Below are 18,869 nucleotides of genomic sequence, written 5' to 3'. Positions count from 1 at the left end.
GTCTATAAACTCACTAGGGGGGACCAGAAGGGTTTGGGAGAGACCTTGTTTCCCCTAGCGCCTCCTGGCATAACAAGGAATAACGGCCACAAGTTGTTGGAGAGGAGGTTTAGATTAGACATCCGTAAGAACTACGCAGTTAGGGTGGCTAGGATCTGGAACCAACTTCCAAGGGAAGTGGTGCTGGCTCCTACCCTGGGGGTCTTTAAGAGGAGGCTTGATGCCTACCTAGCTGGGATCATTTGAGCCCAGTTTTTTCTCCTGCCCTGGCAGGGGGTCAGACTTGAAGATCTATAAGGTCCCTTCCGACCTACTTCTATGATTCTATGATTCTGTGATTGCATGCCAATAGGTCTTGCTAGCCCTCTTGTAGTAGAAAGTGAGCTGTGCATATAAGGTGGTATTAAACTTTACCATTTGGCTGCTCAGGTTCCAAATATTCCAAAGATTTCGCACACATTAAGTGTCCTGTGTGATGATGTTTAACACCGAAAAATGTAAAGCACTCTATCTGGGAAGAAATAATCTGCGTCATACCTACAGGCTCAGCAGTGCTACACTAGCTAGCACCATGACTAAAAGAGACCTATGGGTCATGATTGACCAGAGAATGAACATGAGCTACCAGTGTGATGGTATAGCCTGCAGAGTGAACAATACTCTGGCATGCATCAACTGATGCATTTCAAGCAAGACTAAGGATGTCATCCTCCCTCTCTTCTCAGCTTTGGTGATGCCACAGCTGGAGTACTGCATCCAGTTCTGGGCATCCAGTTCCAAAAGGATGTGGATAAGCTTGAAAGAGTCCAAAGGAGGGCTACATGAATGATTAGAGGTCTGGAAAACAGGCCATATGAGGAGATGCTGAAGGATATGAAACTGTTCAGCCCAGAGAAGAAAAGACTTAGGTGGGACTCAGTGGCAGCCTATAAGTATATAAGGGGCAAACATCAGGGGCTGGGAGAGCATCTGTTCACCAAGGTACCCCAGGGGAAGACAAGGAATAATGGACATAAACTGCTAGAAGGTCACTTCAGATTGGATATAAGGAAAAACTTCTTTACGGTTCAAGTGTCCAGAATCTGGAACAGACACCCTCCAGAGGTGGTACAGTCACCTACCCTGGAGATCTTCAAAAGATGACTGGACGTACACCTTGCTGGAGTCATCTGACCCCAGCAGTCTTTCCTGCCTAAGAGCAGGGGGCTGGACCTAATGATCTCATGAGGTCCCTTCCAGCTCCTAACTTCTATGAATATAAAAATGTGCATATATGTACTTTAACTGCAATTAGTAAGTGCTACATTGAACATGTGACACAGCCCTGAATTGATGAACTCTCCACTGTCAGGTTTCTGTTCCCCAGGTAGAATCATAGAATCATAGAAAGTTAGGTTTGGAAGGGACCTCAGGAGGTCATCTGGTCCAAACCCCTGCTCAAAGCAGGACCATCCCCAACTAGATCTTTCCAGCCAAAGCTTTGTCTAGCCATTTTTTGAAAACCTCCAAGGATGGAGTTTCTACCACCTCTCTGGGTAACCTGTTTCAGTGTTTTACTACCCTCCTAGCTGAAGCTGCTCAGGGCTGGTGGTGCCATGCCTGGGCTGGCTTCTTGGGTGGGACTGCACACCTGGAGCTGCTGACAAGGCAGGGGGTGGGCAGCAGGGTGGGGAAGGCTCCTGGTGCCTTGAGGGGCCCTCCTCTTGTGCTGAATTGCTGTGGGTACCAGGCCACAGCGGAGGCTAGGTCAGGCCACCCTTCCTTGAGTACATGGCAGGGCTGTGGTCAGGGTCCTGGGGCGGCAGGATCTGCTCAAACTGCTGCATAAAGGACATGGACTTGTGGACAGTCCTTGGCCAGCAGTTGTGATCAGTGACAGTGACCCACTGTGCCTGCAAGGCTTTGACCTTTATGTGGCACTGGCACTCCAACCGGTTGTACTAGAACTCCCTCGTGTGACCTGACAGTCCCTCATAGATCTGCACGTTGGAGTGCCTACTCACCACAAACTGTATGAGGACCTTGGCCTCACCACACAGTGCCACCAGGTCTACGGTCTCTTCCTGGAACCAAATTGTGGCCCCGGGAGGCAGTGTGTCCCATGAGGGAGGACTGCACACAACAGCTCTGGTGCTGGTGGGCCTGGGCAGGTGCATGCAGTGCCCAGCGCAGAGCCACAGCACAGGCCTGGCAGCTGCACAGTGATGCAGTGCCAGGCACTAGCAGCAGGGTTTGGGAAGGCTGCTGCGGGTGGCCTGGGGCCAGCTGGAGTGGGACCTGGTAGCCAGAGGCTGGCTTCACATGGCCCAGGGTGCTGCCAGGCCTGGCAGCTGGATGTGGTGCCCAGAACAGCATGATGGTGTGGCCCTGGCAGCCGTACGGTGTGGCAGTACCAGGGAGCAGCACTGGGGTCTACGCAGGCTGCCATGGATGGCATGGGGCCTCTGCTTTTAAACACAATGGTCAGAGGTTGGCTACAGGTGGCCTAGGGACCCAGTCTCTCCACAGGCTTTTAAGGACCTGGGGCTGGGGAGGCAAAGAGCCACTCCAACCCTGAGCCTGGAGAAGCTCTGAGCCCTGTGGCCCTGGGGCTGGGCTGAGGGTGGCCCCCTGGGGGTGGGGCGGAGTGGGAGCAAATTTGCTCTCAGCCGGCATCTACACATGTACTACTGCACACTAACTACTCAGAAGTTAATTTGCTACTTGTATTTACAGGTAGCAAATTAACTCCCAAGCAGAGCAATTTACTGTGCAGTAAGTGTCTGCACATGTAGGTGCTGACACATACCGTGCAGTAATTTGCTTTACTGCTCAGTAAAGCATTTCATGTAGACACACTCTCTGTTTGTCCTGTGCTGTTAGGCAGGTGCCTGTCTTTTCTCCTGTATACTGCTTACAGGACTGGGATGAACAGAGTAAAACTCCTACAGCTTCTTCAGACACTTCTGACACCATGGGATGTTCCTTAGGGTTCATGAGACAACAAAAGCACCTAAATGAGAAAGAAACAAAACTGTTTTAATCATCAGGGACATCCACTACAAATGGGAACCTTCAGTTTTAACTGAATCTAGGGCTCATTCCAATACTTACAACACTATATGTTATGAGAGATCACCTCTTAGAGTTTCATATCACTATACCAGTGATTCTCAGCCAGTGCGCCATGGTTCCCTGGGGTGCCATGAGATCCTTTTAAAGGTGTCACATAATATTAGCACTGTTAGGTCTGCAAACATATGGTTCACAGGATAAACCCAGAGATTTCAAATAGAAATCCATTGTGTCAAACACATTCTGCCCTGCTGTGGTCTTTCTGAATTCTTTGCAATATAAGAATTGTTTTATTATTTTTCCATAGTCAAATGAGTGAAACGTATGAGCTGATATTTTATGAGGGGTACCTTGACTCTAAAAATGTTGAGAACCACTGCACTACACCATTCAGTTCTCCTTAAACTGCTGGCAGTGAAACAAGGTCAGGTCTTCTACAGTGGCCTTGACATTTTCCTTATTGGTATTTTTTTCCTGCCTTTTCAATGGCTATATTCATTTAGTAAGTCTGACTGAAAGCTAGTTTTTGAAGGCTTTAGTAATGGGAACAAAGAAGAAATGCTATTATGGAAGAGGGGAAGTCACACCTATATGACCCTACAATGTGACTAATTGACTCTAAAGGCACCTATACACGAGCATAGAGGCTGCTCCGACGTGCTAGAATTCCAGCATGTCAGAGCAGACTCAATTAACTGAATCTGCTGGAGCATGGCAATTACCACACTCCAGCAGCTTCCTGCGTCTCTTGTCTCAGTGTCCCTGTGCTTAAAAATGGTGGTGGGAGTGCTTGAACTAAAGTTCAAATGAGCTTTAGTTCAAGTGCCCCCACCGCTATTTATAAGTGCAGGGATGCTTCACCTTAGGATGAAATTCAGGCCCTGCTGACTTAGGTGCATTCAAACTAATCAAAAGCTCTCTGACACCATTTTTAGGTTAATATTGCCCTAAGCCTTTCCCTTTCTTTGTCTATATAATTTTTGTTAGCTTTGTGGTTGCAGCTTAATTTTTTTTGTGAAAATACAGGCAAAGTAGCCATTAAGCAGCTGTGTTCTTTGTGTTTTCTGGTAATAATTCACCCTAACTATTTAGCAGCAGATGCAGAGCTCCTGCGTCATTCTTTTCTGGCCAATGTGGGCACTTGTACACATGACAATCTTGCCATGTACATGTGATGAAAATCGCCATTAATGGCATTGAACTATACACGTGCACAAGGTTTGGGTGTCTCAAATTGTCCCACATCGTGACAAAATAAACAACATCCCAATGTAGTTTAGTTTGACACATAGCAAATTGCCCCTTTGTGGCCTAAATGGTGTCACATGTACATGGCAACTCACTGAATTACATGTCCTGAACCCCCTTCCCAACCAGTCTTCTGCTGATCTCTTTAAGTTCATTAAATAAGTAAAATAATTATTTCAAACAAACTGCTTTGTGTTAGTCATTTCCAGTTTCACTGTACTGACAGCTAAGGTGTGTTGTGGGGAAGGGGTTCTGAAGATCAGGGTGGTTGAACTATGCCAGGCATCAAGGAGCACAGGAGCAGAGTAGCATTTAGTAAAATTGGGTTACAAGCTCCTTCCCCACTCATTACAAGAGATGTCCTCAGTGATAAAAGTGTGTGTGCTCGGCAGAACACTTTAAGCCCCAAACTCTGAATTCAGGCTTCGGTGGCTACTGCAGGTGTCAGGTCCCTGTGTCCCATTTCTTAATAGGTACCATTATCACAACCACAGCTAAGCACCAGAACCCAAGAGTAAAATCCCACTCCCAGTCTTTCCACATCTCTCAGCACACCCCTTTTTACATGAGGTGCCCTCAGTGATAAAAAATTTGTGGGCACTCAGCAGAACACTTCAATACTCAAACCCAGAATTCAGGCTCAGGTGACTACTGCAGGTGTCATGTCCTTGTCCCCATATGGTTATGGATGCCATGGGACACCCCTCAGGGCTGAAAGCATCCTCCACACCACAATGAAACCAGCTGTTGGTGATGTAAGTCTCAAGGGAGACTTACATCACCAACAGCAGCCACTAGCCGCAAGACGGACACCACACAGTGCATAAATTGATTGAAAACACAGAAACCTACATGAATAAAATTTTAATTCAAATATAGCTAATGAACTAAGGCAACAAACAGTGAAAAATGACTGAATCACTTCTGTATACCCACTCCTCTATCCCAAATGACCCCTTCAAAGTCTAAAAGCGGAGCTGCCTTATGAATAGCGTGTGCTCACTGTTCCATCTTCCATAACCAGCATGTCCTTGATGCACGGAGAGGCTTCAGGCTCAGACAGAGCCCCGCACTGTGGCTTGACCCAGCCTGGCCCCAAAATGACCCAAGTGAATCCATTGATCTGGTGCCAAAAATTGCAACAGTTGTAGAGCATGCCTGGTCTTCAAACTTTGCTCTATAGGATTTAGGGGGGGGAAGGGTACTGAACTTTCCTTAGATAGGTCACCTCAAGACCTATTAATTGAGTGCACAGTTCCCCAGAGGGTTATCCCTTGTGAATCTATGTCTGAAGTGAATGGCAGAAGTGAGACCAGCAGCATGTAGGTCTCGGTCCGCTTGGATGCCAGGTGTGCCCCTCATTTCTTCATAGGTCCCATTATCACAGCCACAGCTAGGTGCCAGAACACAAGAATAAAATCCCACTCCCAGTTTTACCACATCTACCAGCACCCACTTTTATAAGAGATGTCCTCAACAGTAAAAAACTGTGAAACTCAGCAGAACACTTCAATGCCCGAACCCTAAATGCAGGATTGGGTGGCTACTGCAGGTTCCTGCGCCCCATGTCTTAATCAGTCCCATTATTACACCACATCTAGGTGCCAGACGGCAAGAGCAAAATCACACTCCTACTTTTGCAAGGTCTCCCAGAACCCCCTTTTAATATGCAACACCCTCAGTGGTAAAAACATGTGGAGGCTCAGCAGAACACTTCAACCCCTGAACCCTGAATTCAATATTGGGTGGCTGCTGTGGGTATCAGGTTCCATGTGCCCCATTTCTTAATTGGTCCCATTATCATAGCCACGGCTAGGTGCCAGAACACAAGAGCAAAATCCCCCAGCCTGGCTCGACCCAGCCTGCCCCCAAAATGACACAGGTAAAGCTTGCAAGAGTCCAGAGAAGGGCTAACCGTATGATCAGAGACTTGCATGGCCAGCCATACAAGGAAAGGCTGAGGGAAAAAAAGAAGGCTAAGAGGGGACTTGGTAGCTACACTAGGGGAGTACTTCAAGGGCTCGGTGAACAACTGTTCACCAGGGCACCCTTGGGGAAAACCAGGAGCAATGGCCACAAACTCCTGGAAGACCATTTCAGGCTCAACATTAGGAAAAACTTCTTCACAGTTCGAGTGTCCAGACTGTAGAATAAGCTCCCTCCAGAGGTGGTGCAATCGCCCACCTTGGAAATTTTCAAGAGGAGACTGGACAGTCACCTTGCTGGGGTCGCCCGACCCCAGCTGTCTTCCTTGCTTGGTGCAGGGGGGTGGACCCAATGATCCTCGGAGGTCCCTTCCAGCCTTACAGTCTATAACTATGAATCTAGATGAACCCCTCAGTCTGGAGCCAAAAATTGCAACAGTTGCAGAACATGTCTGCTCTTCAAACTTTGCATTGGCACTACATGGTCAGGGGGAGGGGAGGGGTTGACTTCCCTTGGACAGATTACCTCAAGACCTATAAAAAGAGTGCACAGCACACTGTGGGGGGAGGGTACCCCTTATTGATCTGAGATGGCTGACATTCATGGCAGAAGTGAGAAGCCAGCAGCACATAGGTCTCAGACTGCTTGGACCTTCACTGAAGATAAGAGCCTGGTGTGTGTCCTGGGGGACCTGAGGTCATGCACCCATCTGTTGTTAGCCCATGGGCCAACTGGCACATCTACCTTGATGTCACCTGGAGAATGTCAGAATAGGGTCACAACAGGACTGCACTACAGTGCCGGGTCAAGGCTAACATGCTGTGGGCTAAATTCTGCAGGGATGTCACCCCGGAGGGTCACATGCTTCACTACTGGCACCTCCAGCTGCTAATGGAGGTAGTGGATCATTGTGAACAGCGAGTGACAGAGGCCACTCTGGTGTCCTTGCCTGTGGTCACTTTGCCAATCACGGCTGCCACTCATGGGCAATCCCACCAGTCAACTACAGAGGAAAGTGCATCTCACTAGCCAGTTCTTTAGAGCAGGAGAGACCAAGGACCTCCACCTCTACACATGGTATGTTCAGCCCTGGGGAATGGTCAGTCAGCTGTCACCTAAAGTGACAGCTGCAATAAGATTTGGCTGTGAGTTGAATGGGGGGGAGAGGGGAACATTTTTCAGCCACTTTTTGCATCAGGATTGCACTTCTTTACAGCCAATCAGGGCCTGCTACGCCCCTTGGCCAGGCACCCATTCTTGTGCATCTTGAGCTGAACAATTCTTTTCTGCTCACAGGATTTGCTGAGTGCATCTGTTTTGTAGTGGCAAGTGTCCATAATTCAGTCTTATTACTGCATTTATTTATTATTATTTTTTAATCTACCTAAATTTCCCTTGCTGCAACTTGAAACTATTGCTCCTTCTTCTGTCATCTGACACCACTGAGAAAATTTAGTTCTGTCCTCTTTGGAACCTCCCTTCAGGTAGTTGAAGGCAGATTAAATCCCCTCTCAGTCTCCTCTTCTCCAGATTAAATAAGTCCAGTTCCCTCATCACAAGGCATGTTCCCCAGCCCTCTAGCCATTTTGTTGCCCTCTGCTGAACTCTCCAGTTTGTCCACATCCTTTCTGTTGTGGGGCTTATGGCAGGGCACTTCGAGTTTCTGCCACTTTAAGAGGTTGACAGCCTGTGAAGCTGCCTGCAGGTGTGGGCCAGGGCTAATTGGGAATCAGGTGACCCAGAGAGCTGGCAGGTGAGGCTGAGCCTGATAAAGGGAATCACCTGACTCAGGGGGAGGACTGGGCATAGAGCAGGTATAAACCCAGACCCTGAGAGAAGCTTCACAATCACATCTGGAGCCTGCTGAGAGAAAACAACCTTAGCAGGAAGACTGCTCTGCTGGAGTACCACCACAGAGCGGACAGCTGAAGCACTCTGGAGGTTTGGGTAGGAAGGGTGAGCCCAGAGCAAGGGTCTCAGCACATAAGATCTATAGTGTGGCCTTGGTGAGTGCAGAACAAAGGGCTCAGTGCAGCGGACTTATTGTGGCATCCATATGAAGCCCAGGGAGATGGGGTCAGTGCAAGAGACATGTTAAGGAGCCTGAGGGTGAGTGCAGGCTGGTAGGCTGGATAACTGACCCCAGTAGAATCTCATTGGCCAGGGTCCAGAGGAGCCAAAGGCTGGAGGTGGCCGCAGTGGGAGACTGCTAGAGCCAGAGAGGGGCCCTGAGTTCTCAACTGGTCTGAAGCAGGCCCAGGGCCTAGGAGGAGCCATGGTCAGGAAACACCACTGCCAGGGAGAAAGGGGGATCAGAGGCCTAGAGCCCAGAGTAAAGATGGCCAAGCCAAGGCTATCTAAAGAATAGGAGGTCCCAGGAGGGAAGGTGGGAGTAGTTTGGGATCTGACTTTGCCTGTGAAGCCTGAAGTAAAACCTTACTGAGTACTCTTTCATCTGGAGTACTATGTCCGGTTTTGATCCCCCCACTACACAAAGGATGTAGAAAGATTGGAGACAGTCCAGCAGAGAGCAATAAAAATGGTGAGGGGGCTAGGGCACATGACTTCTGAGGAGAGGCTGAGGGAACTGGCCTTATTTAGTCTGGAGAAGAGAAGACCGAGAGGGGTTTAATAGCAGCCTTCAACTGCTTGGGCATGTCTACATGAGACCCTATGGTGATGTAGCATTGGCGGACCCTAAACATGACACTACTGCTATGTCACTGTAGTGATGAGTGATGTTGGGTTGGAAATGACCCATGCGTCACTGGGAGTGTGCTGTACCAACTGGTACTTTAGCAAGTACTAACTGACTGCACAGTACCAACTGCACATTCAGGGGCACCTGTAGACACATCCCCCGAAGGGCGGTTCCGAAGAGGATGGAACTAAACAGTTCTTAGTGGTGGCAGATTACAGAACAAGGAGCAGTGGTTTCAAGTTGTAGCAAGGGAAGTTTAGGCTAGTATTAGGAAGAATTTTCTCACAAGGAGGAGTAGTAAAGCATTGGAGCAGGCTACCCAAATAGGTCATGGAATCTCCAGCCTTGGAGGTTTTTAGGGTATGGCTAGACAAAGCCTTGGCTAGGATGATCTAGTTGGGAATGCTCCTGCTTTGATCAGGGGGTTAGACTTGATAACCTCCTGAGGTCCCTTCCAACCCTAATTTTCTATGATTATAATTTTATGAAAAAAGGCATTGACTACTTCAGCCTTTTCTGTATCGTCTGCTACTGAATGTGGGACGCAACCTAGTAAAGGACACACACTTTCCCTCATCTTCCTCTTGTTGCTGACATACTTGTAGAAACCCTTCTTGTTATCCCTCACATCCCTTGCTAGCTGCAGTTCCAATTGCATTTTGGCTTTTTCTAACTTCATTCCTGCATGACCAAGCTACACTCTTATACTCCTCCCTAGTAGTTTGTCCAAGTTTCAACTTCTTGTAAGCTTCCTTTTTGTGTTCTAGCTCATTGAAGAGTTCCCTGCTAAGCCAAGCTGGTCTTCTGCTATACTTGCTAGTCTTTCTATGCATCAGGGTGGCTCTAGCCCTTGAGTTTTTTGAATGAGTCAAAGTCTGCTTTTCTGAAGTCCAGGGTTCTTATTCTGGTTGCCTTCCTTCCTTTCCTTAGGATCTTGAACTCAATCTTCTCATGGTCACTGCTGCCCAAGTTGCCATCCACTTCTACATTCCCTGCCAATTCTTCCCGGTTTGTGAACAGCAGGTCAAGAAGAGCATGGGCCCTAGTTGGCCGCTCCAGCACATGCACCAGCAAGTTGTCCCCAACACTCTCCAAAAACTTCCTGGATTGCCTGTGCACTGCTGTATTGCCGTCCCAACAGACGTCATGGTGGTTGAAGTCCCCTATGAGAACCAGGGCCTGTGATATGGAAACTTCCACTAGCTGTTTGAAGAAAGCCTCATGTACCTAATCCTTCTGGTCTAGTGGTCTATAGCAGACACCCACCATCACATAACTCTTGTTGCTCTCCACTCTGACCCTACCCCAGAGACTTTCAACAGGCCTGTCTCCAGTTTCATACTGGAGCTCTAAGCAATCATACAGCTCTCTTACATAAAGTGCAACTCCTCTCCTTCCCCCTGCCTATGCTTTCTGAACAGGTTATACCCACCCATAACAGTACGCCACTCATGCAAGCTATCCCACTAAGTCTCTGTTATTCCAGTCGCATCATAATTACGTGACAGTCAGAGGATTTCCAGTTCTTCCTGCTTGTTTCCCAGGCTCCATGCATTCATGTACAGATACCTAGGGTAACTAGTCGATTGACCTACTTTTTAGGAAGAATGAGGAGGCCTCCCCTGTTGCCCCTTCCTCCTTGTGCTTCCTCCAGGTCACCCACTTCCCCACTTACCTCTGGGCTTTGGTCTCCATCCCTCAGTGAGCCTAGGTTAGCAAGTTTGTTTGTAAAGATGTTCTCCCTTCTCTTCATCAGGTGGAACCCATCTCTTCTTAACAATCTTCCTTCTTGGAACAACATCCCATGGTTGAAGAAGCCAAAGCCGTGCTGGTGACACCATAAATGCAGCTATGCTTTGATATTCATGATGTATCTGTTTCTGCCTGTGCATTTCCCCTTGACTGGAAGGATCAAGGAGAACACCTCCTGAGCCCCCATCCCCTTCAGCCTTGCACAGAGAGCCCTGTAGTCACTTTTGATATGCTGAGGGTCACCCCTAGCAGTATTTGGTGTCCACATGGACGAGGAGCATGGGGTAGTGGTCAGAGGGCCAGACAGGTCTTGGTAATCTTTTCATGACATACTGGATCCAGGCTCCACGCAAGCAGCAAACCTCCAGAGACAACAGGTCAGGCCAGAAGACAGATACCTCCTCCCCTGCAGAAGGGAGTCTTCAGCCACCACCACCTGTATGACAGTTTTCAGGCTAGAAACCAGGCATACAGAAACTCGGCTCTGTCCCCTTCCTTAACAGGGCACGGGTGCTTTTCATTAGCCATTAGCAGGCTTACTTCTCTGCAGTCCACCTCCCTACAGCCTGTACAAAGTAACAGGAATATAGGGACCTTTATCATACCATCCACCATCACTCTTCTCCTTAGTGGTCATGAAACCCCCAACCCTAAGGCCATGTGCTTTTTTCCTTCTGGTCTGTGGGGTCCATGTTTGGTTCTAGCCAGTGATTGTCTCCTTACCTGCCTTCTCTTCAGTGTTCTGATGCAGAGTGCCTGAAAGTAGTTACTCACCTATATCTAATGGATTGTGAAGACTCTCCTTTAGCATCTTCTGCAACTGGCTTCTCATTATTCTAATCCAGGAAGTCTTTGTTCTTTCAGACTCTGTGCAATGTGGAAATTTATGCATTCAGTTTTTGAACCTTTTCTTCTAAAATAGACATCAGCTTTCACTTGGTGCAGAAGAAGCTACTGAAACCCTCAGGAAGGAACACAAACATGGAATATCCCTTACAGGTGATGACTCCTGATCTAGCCTTTGTTTTTGTCCTCTTATTCCCTGGACAACTATGAAGTTGATAAAAGGAAAGCATGCACATGCATGCGCATGCATGCATACAGAAACACACATTCACACAACATCCTGCTTGCCCCTGGTTCCCTCCTCAGATGAACTCTCTTGAGAAAAATTCTATCTAGCTTTTCCTTGGCATCTAGTTACTCACACCAGTGATTCTTCCAAGTACCTGCCCAGGGTATTTTACCAACAAAAAGTAAATTCTTCCTCTCCTCAGGCATTAGGCAGCCTACACCTCTTTTTCAGGCATTAGGTTTAATATAAGGGTCTAAAACCATGCTCAAACCCAACAAGAGCCACCCTGAGACTTCCCCCTCCCCCCACCCCCATGCATATTTCATCTACTTCCATTCCTTATTCTCCCTTCCCTTCTCTTTTATGCTTCTCTTCAGGAAAATCAACTAGAAGTGAGCTTCCCTACTTGACATTGGAGCTATAAAGGAGGTATCTTTCAGGGGAGAACACTCTTAATATTTCCTTACTCCAAAGAAAAGGGTCTATGTTTCTACTCTTGACCTTGGCCTCTTCCTATCATACTCGTCTTTATACCACTGTATCCAGATTTTTCAAAGTGCTTGCTCCAGGTTTGCCACCACTTAAGGAACCTCCTTCAGCATTGTCCTTACAGGCCTCATGAAGCATCCTCTTTGAGACTCTTTCTGAATACTCTCTACACATCCCTAGCCTTGACTGCCTTTTTGTTGTCATTACATCAACCAGAAAGCTTCAAAAACTCTAAGGCCTTGTGACTGGCCTTCCACACAAAACATTGCAAGGACTTGGGGGTGGGGGTGGGGAGGGAGTTGTTGAGAGTTTATCCCAATATAACCACCCTTCTGGTACTTGAAGATTTGGTTTTAAATCTCCTCTCAGTCTTCTCTTTTCCAGACTAAATAACCCGAGCTAACTCTTTCAGCCTTTTTTCATAAGCTATGCTTATGAAAAAAGCATTATTATTATAGCCCCTTATTATTTTTGTAGCTCAGTTAATTGTAAATTGAGGGTGGTGACTGGTTGAGTTACCTGTCATTAATCATTGCAGTTATAGCTAGGAACCTCATTCTTAGACTCTACGGTTCTAGTAGCTTTACAAGTGTAATACAAAGAACTGGGCTCTATCCCAGAGATTTTACAAGGAGTCTGAAGAAAATCCACAGATATCACAAGACTTGCTAAAACAGTGTGTTGACAATATTGTGATGCTGTAAAACAATCTCCTCCCTAAACAAGAAGAGGCCTGGAGAGAATCCTAAAATTGCCATCATTTGGGAGAGGCATCACAGCTGTCATTGGTATATGTGTGGCAATGTGTCTCCCTACTTATCTGAGAGATTTGAGATTGCATATTTTGTGGAAGAGGGGGCAGTTGGAGGGGCCAGCATGGTATTTGGGTTCTTATATCTTATCAATTCTTGTTACCTGGGCATGAGCTGTCCCTTCCCACACACACTGTACTAGCATTCAGTATTTCTGTACATAGTGTAGCCCCAGTATATGAGGCTAAGAGCATGAGCATAACCCTGGGAAATGTGGTCCATGAAATATCTGCTCTATCGCAGACTAGATCCCAGCTGATTTTTCCCCTTTCTGACACATAGGCTATCATGCTCAATGATAAATGCAGACTGCAGGAGCCTTTATAAAGGCTTGGAGATTCTGAAACATTTAAGCACTGTTCACTGCAAACAAGGGACAGAGACAAAATATACAGAGTCCTGGTAATTCTGTCATTGGACTGGGAGCAGGTTTTTTGGGCAAAAAGATCTCAGTATTAATGCAGAACAGCCAAAAGTGCAATTGAGGTCATTATAATCTTGCCTTACTGAATTGTAGGAACACTCATAATCACCTTTGTACACAGGATAGGTGGAGACAAATTCACTTGCTTTTGCTTTGGGTGCATTGGTTATGTGGGCTAAGGACAGGAATTCTTGTGCAAAGTGTTCTTTTAAGCTGTGACAGGCACTCAGAGTGCTAAAGAAAGTAAAATCTGCCCCGATAGTTATAAACCATACTTATCACCTCCAAGTTTTTTTATACAAATGCCAGAACGTAGGTCCCTCAATGATTTTGCTTTAAAATCCTACATTATTTATATAAATGCTAGCAATTTTGACCTATTCCTTGCATGCCATACTTGACAGGAGTCTTTGGCTACAGATCATAACTGGATTGCAAATGTCAAGGAATAAATAATAGGAGAGAACTGTCTGACCCAGAATCAAGAATCAGCAGAAGTGTCTTAAAGAATACTTTCCCTCCTCTTGCGATTGAGACACCATCTGCTCTAGACATGATCCGTAACTCAAGAGAACAAACATCCTGAGATATATGTCCTTAGAAAGAAGTCTGACATTATAAAAGGATGTAAAAAAAATTATTGTGTGGGAAGGTGGAATGATAAACAAGAAGGAATGATATTTATAAATAGGCATTATTCAGGTTTAAGAGACTCAAGATATAGACAGAGATGCATATACATTCCTTTAACTTCTCTCTGTTTGAAGTACCTTTCATTTATAGTGTATCCATAGTGTGTCAGGATCTAGTCCTCTCCCAGGTGAAACATCTTAAATTTTGCTGGAGCCACTGTTGTTGCATTAACGGCAAAGCCTACATATTCGACACCTTAGTTTCTGGTTTGTGTTTCCTGCGATTGCAATGCCATCAAGAAGGCTGGCCTGTTATGTAAACCATCAATATTTTAATGAGAGTCTACAGATTAATTTATATTGGGGTGGGCAGACAACTAATTAAATTACTGAGGTGAAAGGAGTGATCGAGAGCCATAAGGTTTAGCCAGGTAACCTAAGACTTAAAGCTTAGGCTGTATATCTGCTGGGCTTTATGGGAGAGTTGGTGTAAAAGAGAAAAAAAAATAACACATGCACAGGAATATGTTAAACCAAATGTAAGTATACTGCTAGATATAACAGAATATAAGTTATAAAAGAGGATGGAACAAAAAAAGTTATAATAACATATACCACAGTCACAAGTAGTATAAGGGTACATCTCTTGTCAAACTGTCAAGCCCTGCCCCCTGACAGGTGCCCCACCCCCTGAACACCATCTTGGCTGCCATCTTGGGACCAGAAGTCACACACTTAACCCCTGATCTTTGCCACTGGAAGTCCTGCCCCTTGCCCTGGAAGTACTCCTTTTGGAAGAAGGGGTTCCCATCTTCTAACCGGAAGCCCTGCCCCATCACATGGTCAGTGAATCAGAAGTCCCACTCCCTAGCCTCCATTTTGGATGCCATCTTGGCTGCTGTGTTGGTCCCAGAATCTCCTGCCCCCATCACATGGTCTGTGACATCAGAAGTCCCACCCCTTCATTGCTATGTTCATACCCATGTTTGCCATGTTGTTCTCAGAATCCTCCAACCCCATCACATGACCTGTGACATCAGAAGGTCTGCCTGTCCTGCCCCAAAACCAGCCCCCTCATCACCATGTTGGTCTCCATGTTGGTCCCAGAATCCCCTGTCCTGTCACACGGCCCATGACATCAGACGGTCCATCCCTTGAATGGGAAACACCACCTCTGATGCTGCACAGCTTGCCCTGGGGCCACAGAAGTTATGTTCCCGTAGGCCACAAGGCACAGGCACAACCTATTAGGTAGTGAGGGGTTATGACCTCTCTAACAACTTGCCCCACCACCCTCAAACAATCGACAAAGTTTTCAGGGGCGTTGGACCTCCCTGAGAATGGCACCAAACCTTAGAGCAAGTATCCCGGACTGGAAGCCCCTGGTTTGCCTCTTTTCCAAATCCTGTTGGGAAATGCTCCAAAGCCGGCTGTGTGTTTTCTGAGACTGTGCTAACACAGACAGAAGCAAATGTGGAGTCTTACACTACACTGGCAAGGCCCTTGATTACTACTTTACCACCAAGGTTTGGCAGATGCTTGCCAAGAAAATGCTACCATAGTGATAGTTTTGAGGAGCATGTGTCAGGCCAGTGAGCCTGATGCCCAGACTCCCAGAGCAGATGCTGAGGATTCTGGAGAAGAGGAGTGCCTTGTGCTGAACCCTGAGTGGAAGATGTCTCCAAGGGAGACATATATCCATATTTTTACTCTATATGGATATATGCAAATGTTTTAAAAAATAGACTGTTAGGCTGGAAGGGACCTTGGAAGATCATCAGGCTGGAAAAAGAACTGGGGTCAGATGACCCCAGCAAGGTGACTGTCCAATCTCCTCTTGAATATTTCCAGGGTAGGTGATTGCACCTATTGCTTGAGAAAGAAACTTTCTGAAGACTGCATGAGCTGTCTCCCAGCTGCACCAGGACAAGGAAGTCACAAGTGTGTGAACTGGACAGATGAGGATATAAACTGGACAATTTGGGAACATTGTACTGAGTTGTTTATGAAAAGCGTTTTAAATTATCTTATTTTGATAGGATATGCTATGGATTGTTTGGGACACTGAGAAACATTTAGCTCAGAGTGTAGTGTTTATAAATGCTGTTCATTTTGCTGAAGGCTAAATTTATTTTTTATATGGAGTGATCCATGAAGAGGATAAGGCTCTGGTATCCTACATTGAATGCTTAATTGGGACAAGAAATTATAAATTCCTGCTTCAGAGAAAAGTTTAGCCTGGATATAGTATAAAACTAGCAAAAGCAGTACATTTTGTATAGATTTTGGTGGAAATAAAGACTGTTTTAAAATAAATTCTCCCTGGTGTCATGTGCTGTTGCTTCAGTCTCTTGGAGAGGGAGCCATGGGCGAATAACCCAGGAGGGTATGGATGGATATGGGGATCTGTTGACCTAAAAAACATAACAAAAGGCTAACTGGCACGTTGTATTGTACCATTCCTAAATAATGAGGGTAAACAGGGTCCCTTCAAAAGGATATGTTGGGACATGTCTGAGGAAAGCTGGAAATCTATGGAAAATTTTGATGGGCAACCATCCTCATTTGACCAGATCTGTTGAGTACAGCAGGGTGGTTTGTTTACACCTAAGAACATTACAGTGAACCTGGCAGGGTGATATTTCACCAAAATTGAATAGATTTGATTCCATCACAATGATTCTACATTGCCCAACCACAGACCTGAACGCAAGAAACAGTGTGTGCCATCACTGTAAAGATCCTGTGTGCCATCACTGTACAAATTGGAGAGAAAGGCCTCATAAACATACAAAATAGAATCAAAGACCCAGGCACCATAACCAAAAAACAACCAACCAACCAAACAACCATCAAGGTAAAAATCCTGCAGTTTGGGTCAGAAAAATCTTTTCTCTGGATGATAATCTGCTTCAGGACAGGACCTTGGTATGTATTAATTATTTTTACTCTATATGCATCGTGGCAGAATACCATCTCTATCTCTCCCCAAACTCTGCTATCTGACAATTTGGTTACCATGGTCACTGTAGAGGGCAGACTCCTCTGGTCCCATCTGCTTCAGGTAACCCTGAGTTGTAACCTGAGCTGGATACATTCCTGAGGGAGCGGGGAAACCTGCTCCCTCTGCCTATGGGTGACTGGTATCACATACCTGGGTGGGAGGCTTAAACTCACTATTGTTCTAAGCAATGCCAACAAGACTGGGAGGGGGCTAAGGAGTCTGCCAATCTATCTGGCAACCAGTGATGCATTTTAAATTGGTTGGCTGGCAGCCAACAGTTGCTGGCCTTCATTGGATCAGATAAATGAGGTCATAAGGTCTATACAAGTTAAGGACTGACTAGGAGGAGGGGCGGTAGCCATGATGAGAACTCAGAGAGAAGCTGGACCATCTGAAACACTCTTTCTCTGTTGAAACTCATGATCAGGAAACCATTTGCCTCCAGAGGGAATCTCCACCTGCCTCTGGATGATACTTGTGAGTAACCTACCTGAGATCTAACTAGATATATAGCTTGAAGTAACTCAGATGCTCAAAGGCTACCATGCCACTGTTTGCTTTAAGGTATTTCTCTGATATTGCTATACCCTGTACCCTATTCCAAACCTACTCTTTGTAACTGATAAAGTTCTCCTTTGTACCTAGCATGGGAGACTTATTGGGAGAGGGGCCTAGATTATGCCTTGGGGTCCCATTGGTTCGGCTGACTAAGGAAGACCACTATTTGTGCTTCAGACTGAGGGAAGCACCCAAAGTTCTTGCAGTGAGTCAAGTACCCTCAAGGACGACTAGGCCCGTGTTTCCCAAGGGCACAGGTCCAAGATCAGTCTAGACTCTGGCGGGAGTAACTATGACTCTCTTAAGGAGGTGCCTCCTTGAAGGGCAGTGGTCTGGTTACATGGTCGCAGCAGGATTGTGTCAGGTACCTCCCCGTGGTTCCTGCCGGTTGCCGAAGTCCCAGGGCTGTTGGTAGCTCAACCCTGACACAGTGCAGCCAGAGGAGTTCTTCCTTGCTGTCGGGTGACTTGCATGTGCTCACAGCCATTTTGCTTTCTGTGAAAAACACATATGCCTATTGAGGGGCGCTTAGCTAGTCGGTTCGGCCTTAACTGGTTCTGCCGCTAGCCAAACCTGGTCGCCACCCAGGTACCTGTGGCAATTGGCTGGTCGTTGCCGGCCACACGGAGCCATGGCATCCTAACCAACTTCTTGCCACCAACGTCTTGTGCCGGGAGAGGGGAACCTTGAAGATCGGGGCAAGATGCACTTGATGGTCAGTTAGCCGGGTGAAAAACTCCTGGCTGCGGGCCCTCTTGGGCTGACAGTCAACTGAGTGGGGTCGCAAGCCCCCTCCTGACTATACCCTGTGCTGTGAGAGGGGAACCTTGAAGATCGGCACACGCACATCCTGGACTAGCTGGTTAGCCAGCCCCCCTATAGCCAGTTAGCTGATTTCCACAAGCTAATTCAATGTCTTGTCCCGGGAGAGGGGAACCTTGAAGATCGGGGCAAGCCACACTTGAGGGTTAGTCAGCCGGGTGAAATAATCCCGGCTGTGGGCCTATTAGGGCTGACAGTATAGGAAGGAGATTGAGGAGCCCCCCCTCTTCCCAGCTATGTCTTGTGCCGCAAGATGGGAACCTTGCAGACCAGTGCAAGCTGCACTGAATGAGGCCCACCTGTTGAGACCCATTCCTGAGAGGCATGAGGCATGTGTGCTGAGCCGGGAGGGGTGAAACCTGGTGATCGGCA

This window comes from Gavialis gangeticus, unplaced genomic scaffold (assembly GCF_001723915.1).
Source record: "Gavialis gangeticus isolate Ggan-Ray unplaced genomic scaffold, GavGan_comp1, whole genome shotgun sequence".
Taxonomy (NCBI): Eukaryota; Metazoa; Chordata; order Crocodylia; family Gavialidae; genus Gavialis; species Gavialis gangeticus.
This window is presented reverse-complemented; position numbering follows the sequence as displayed.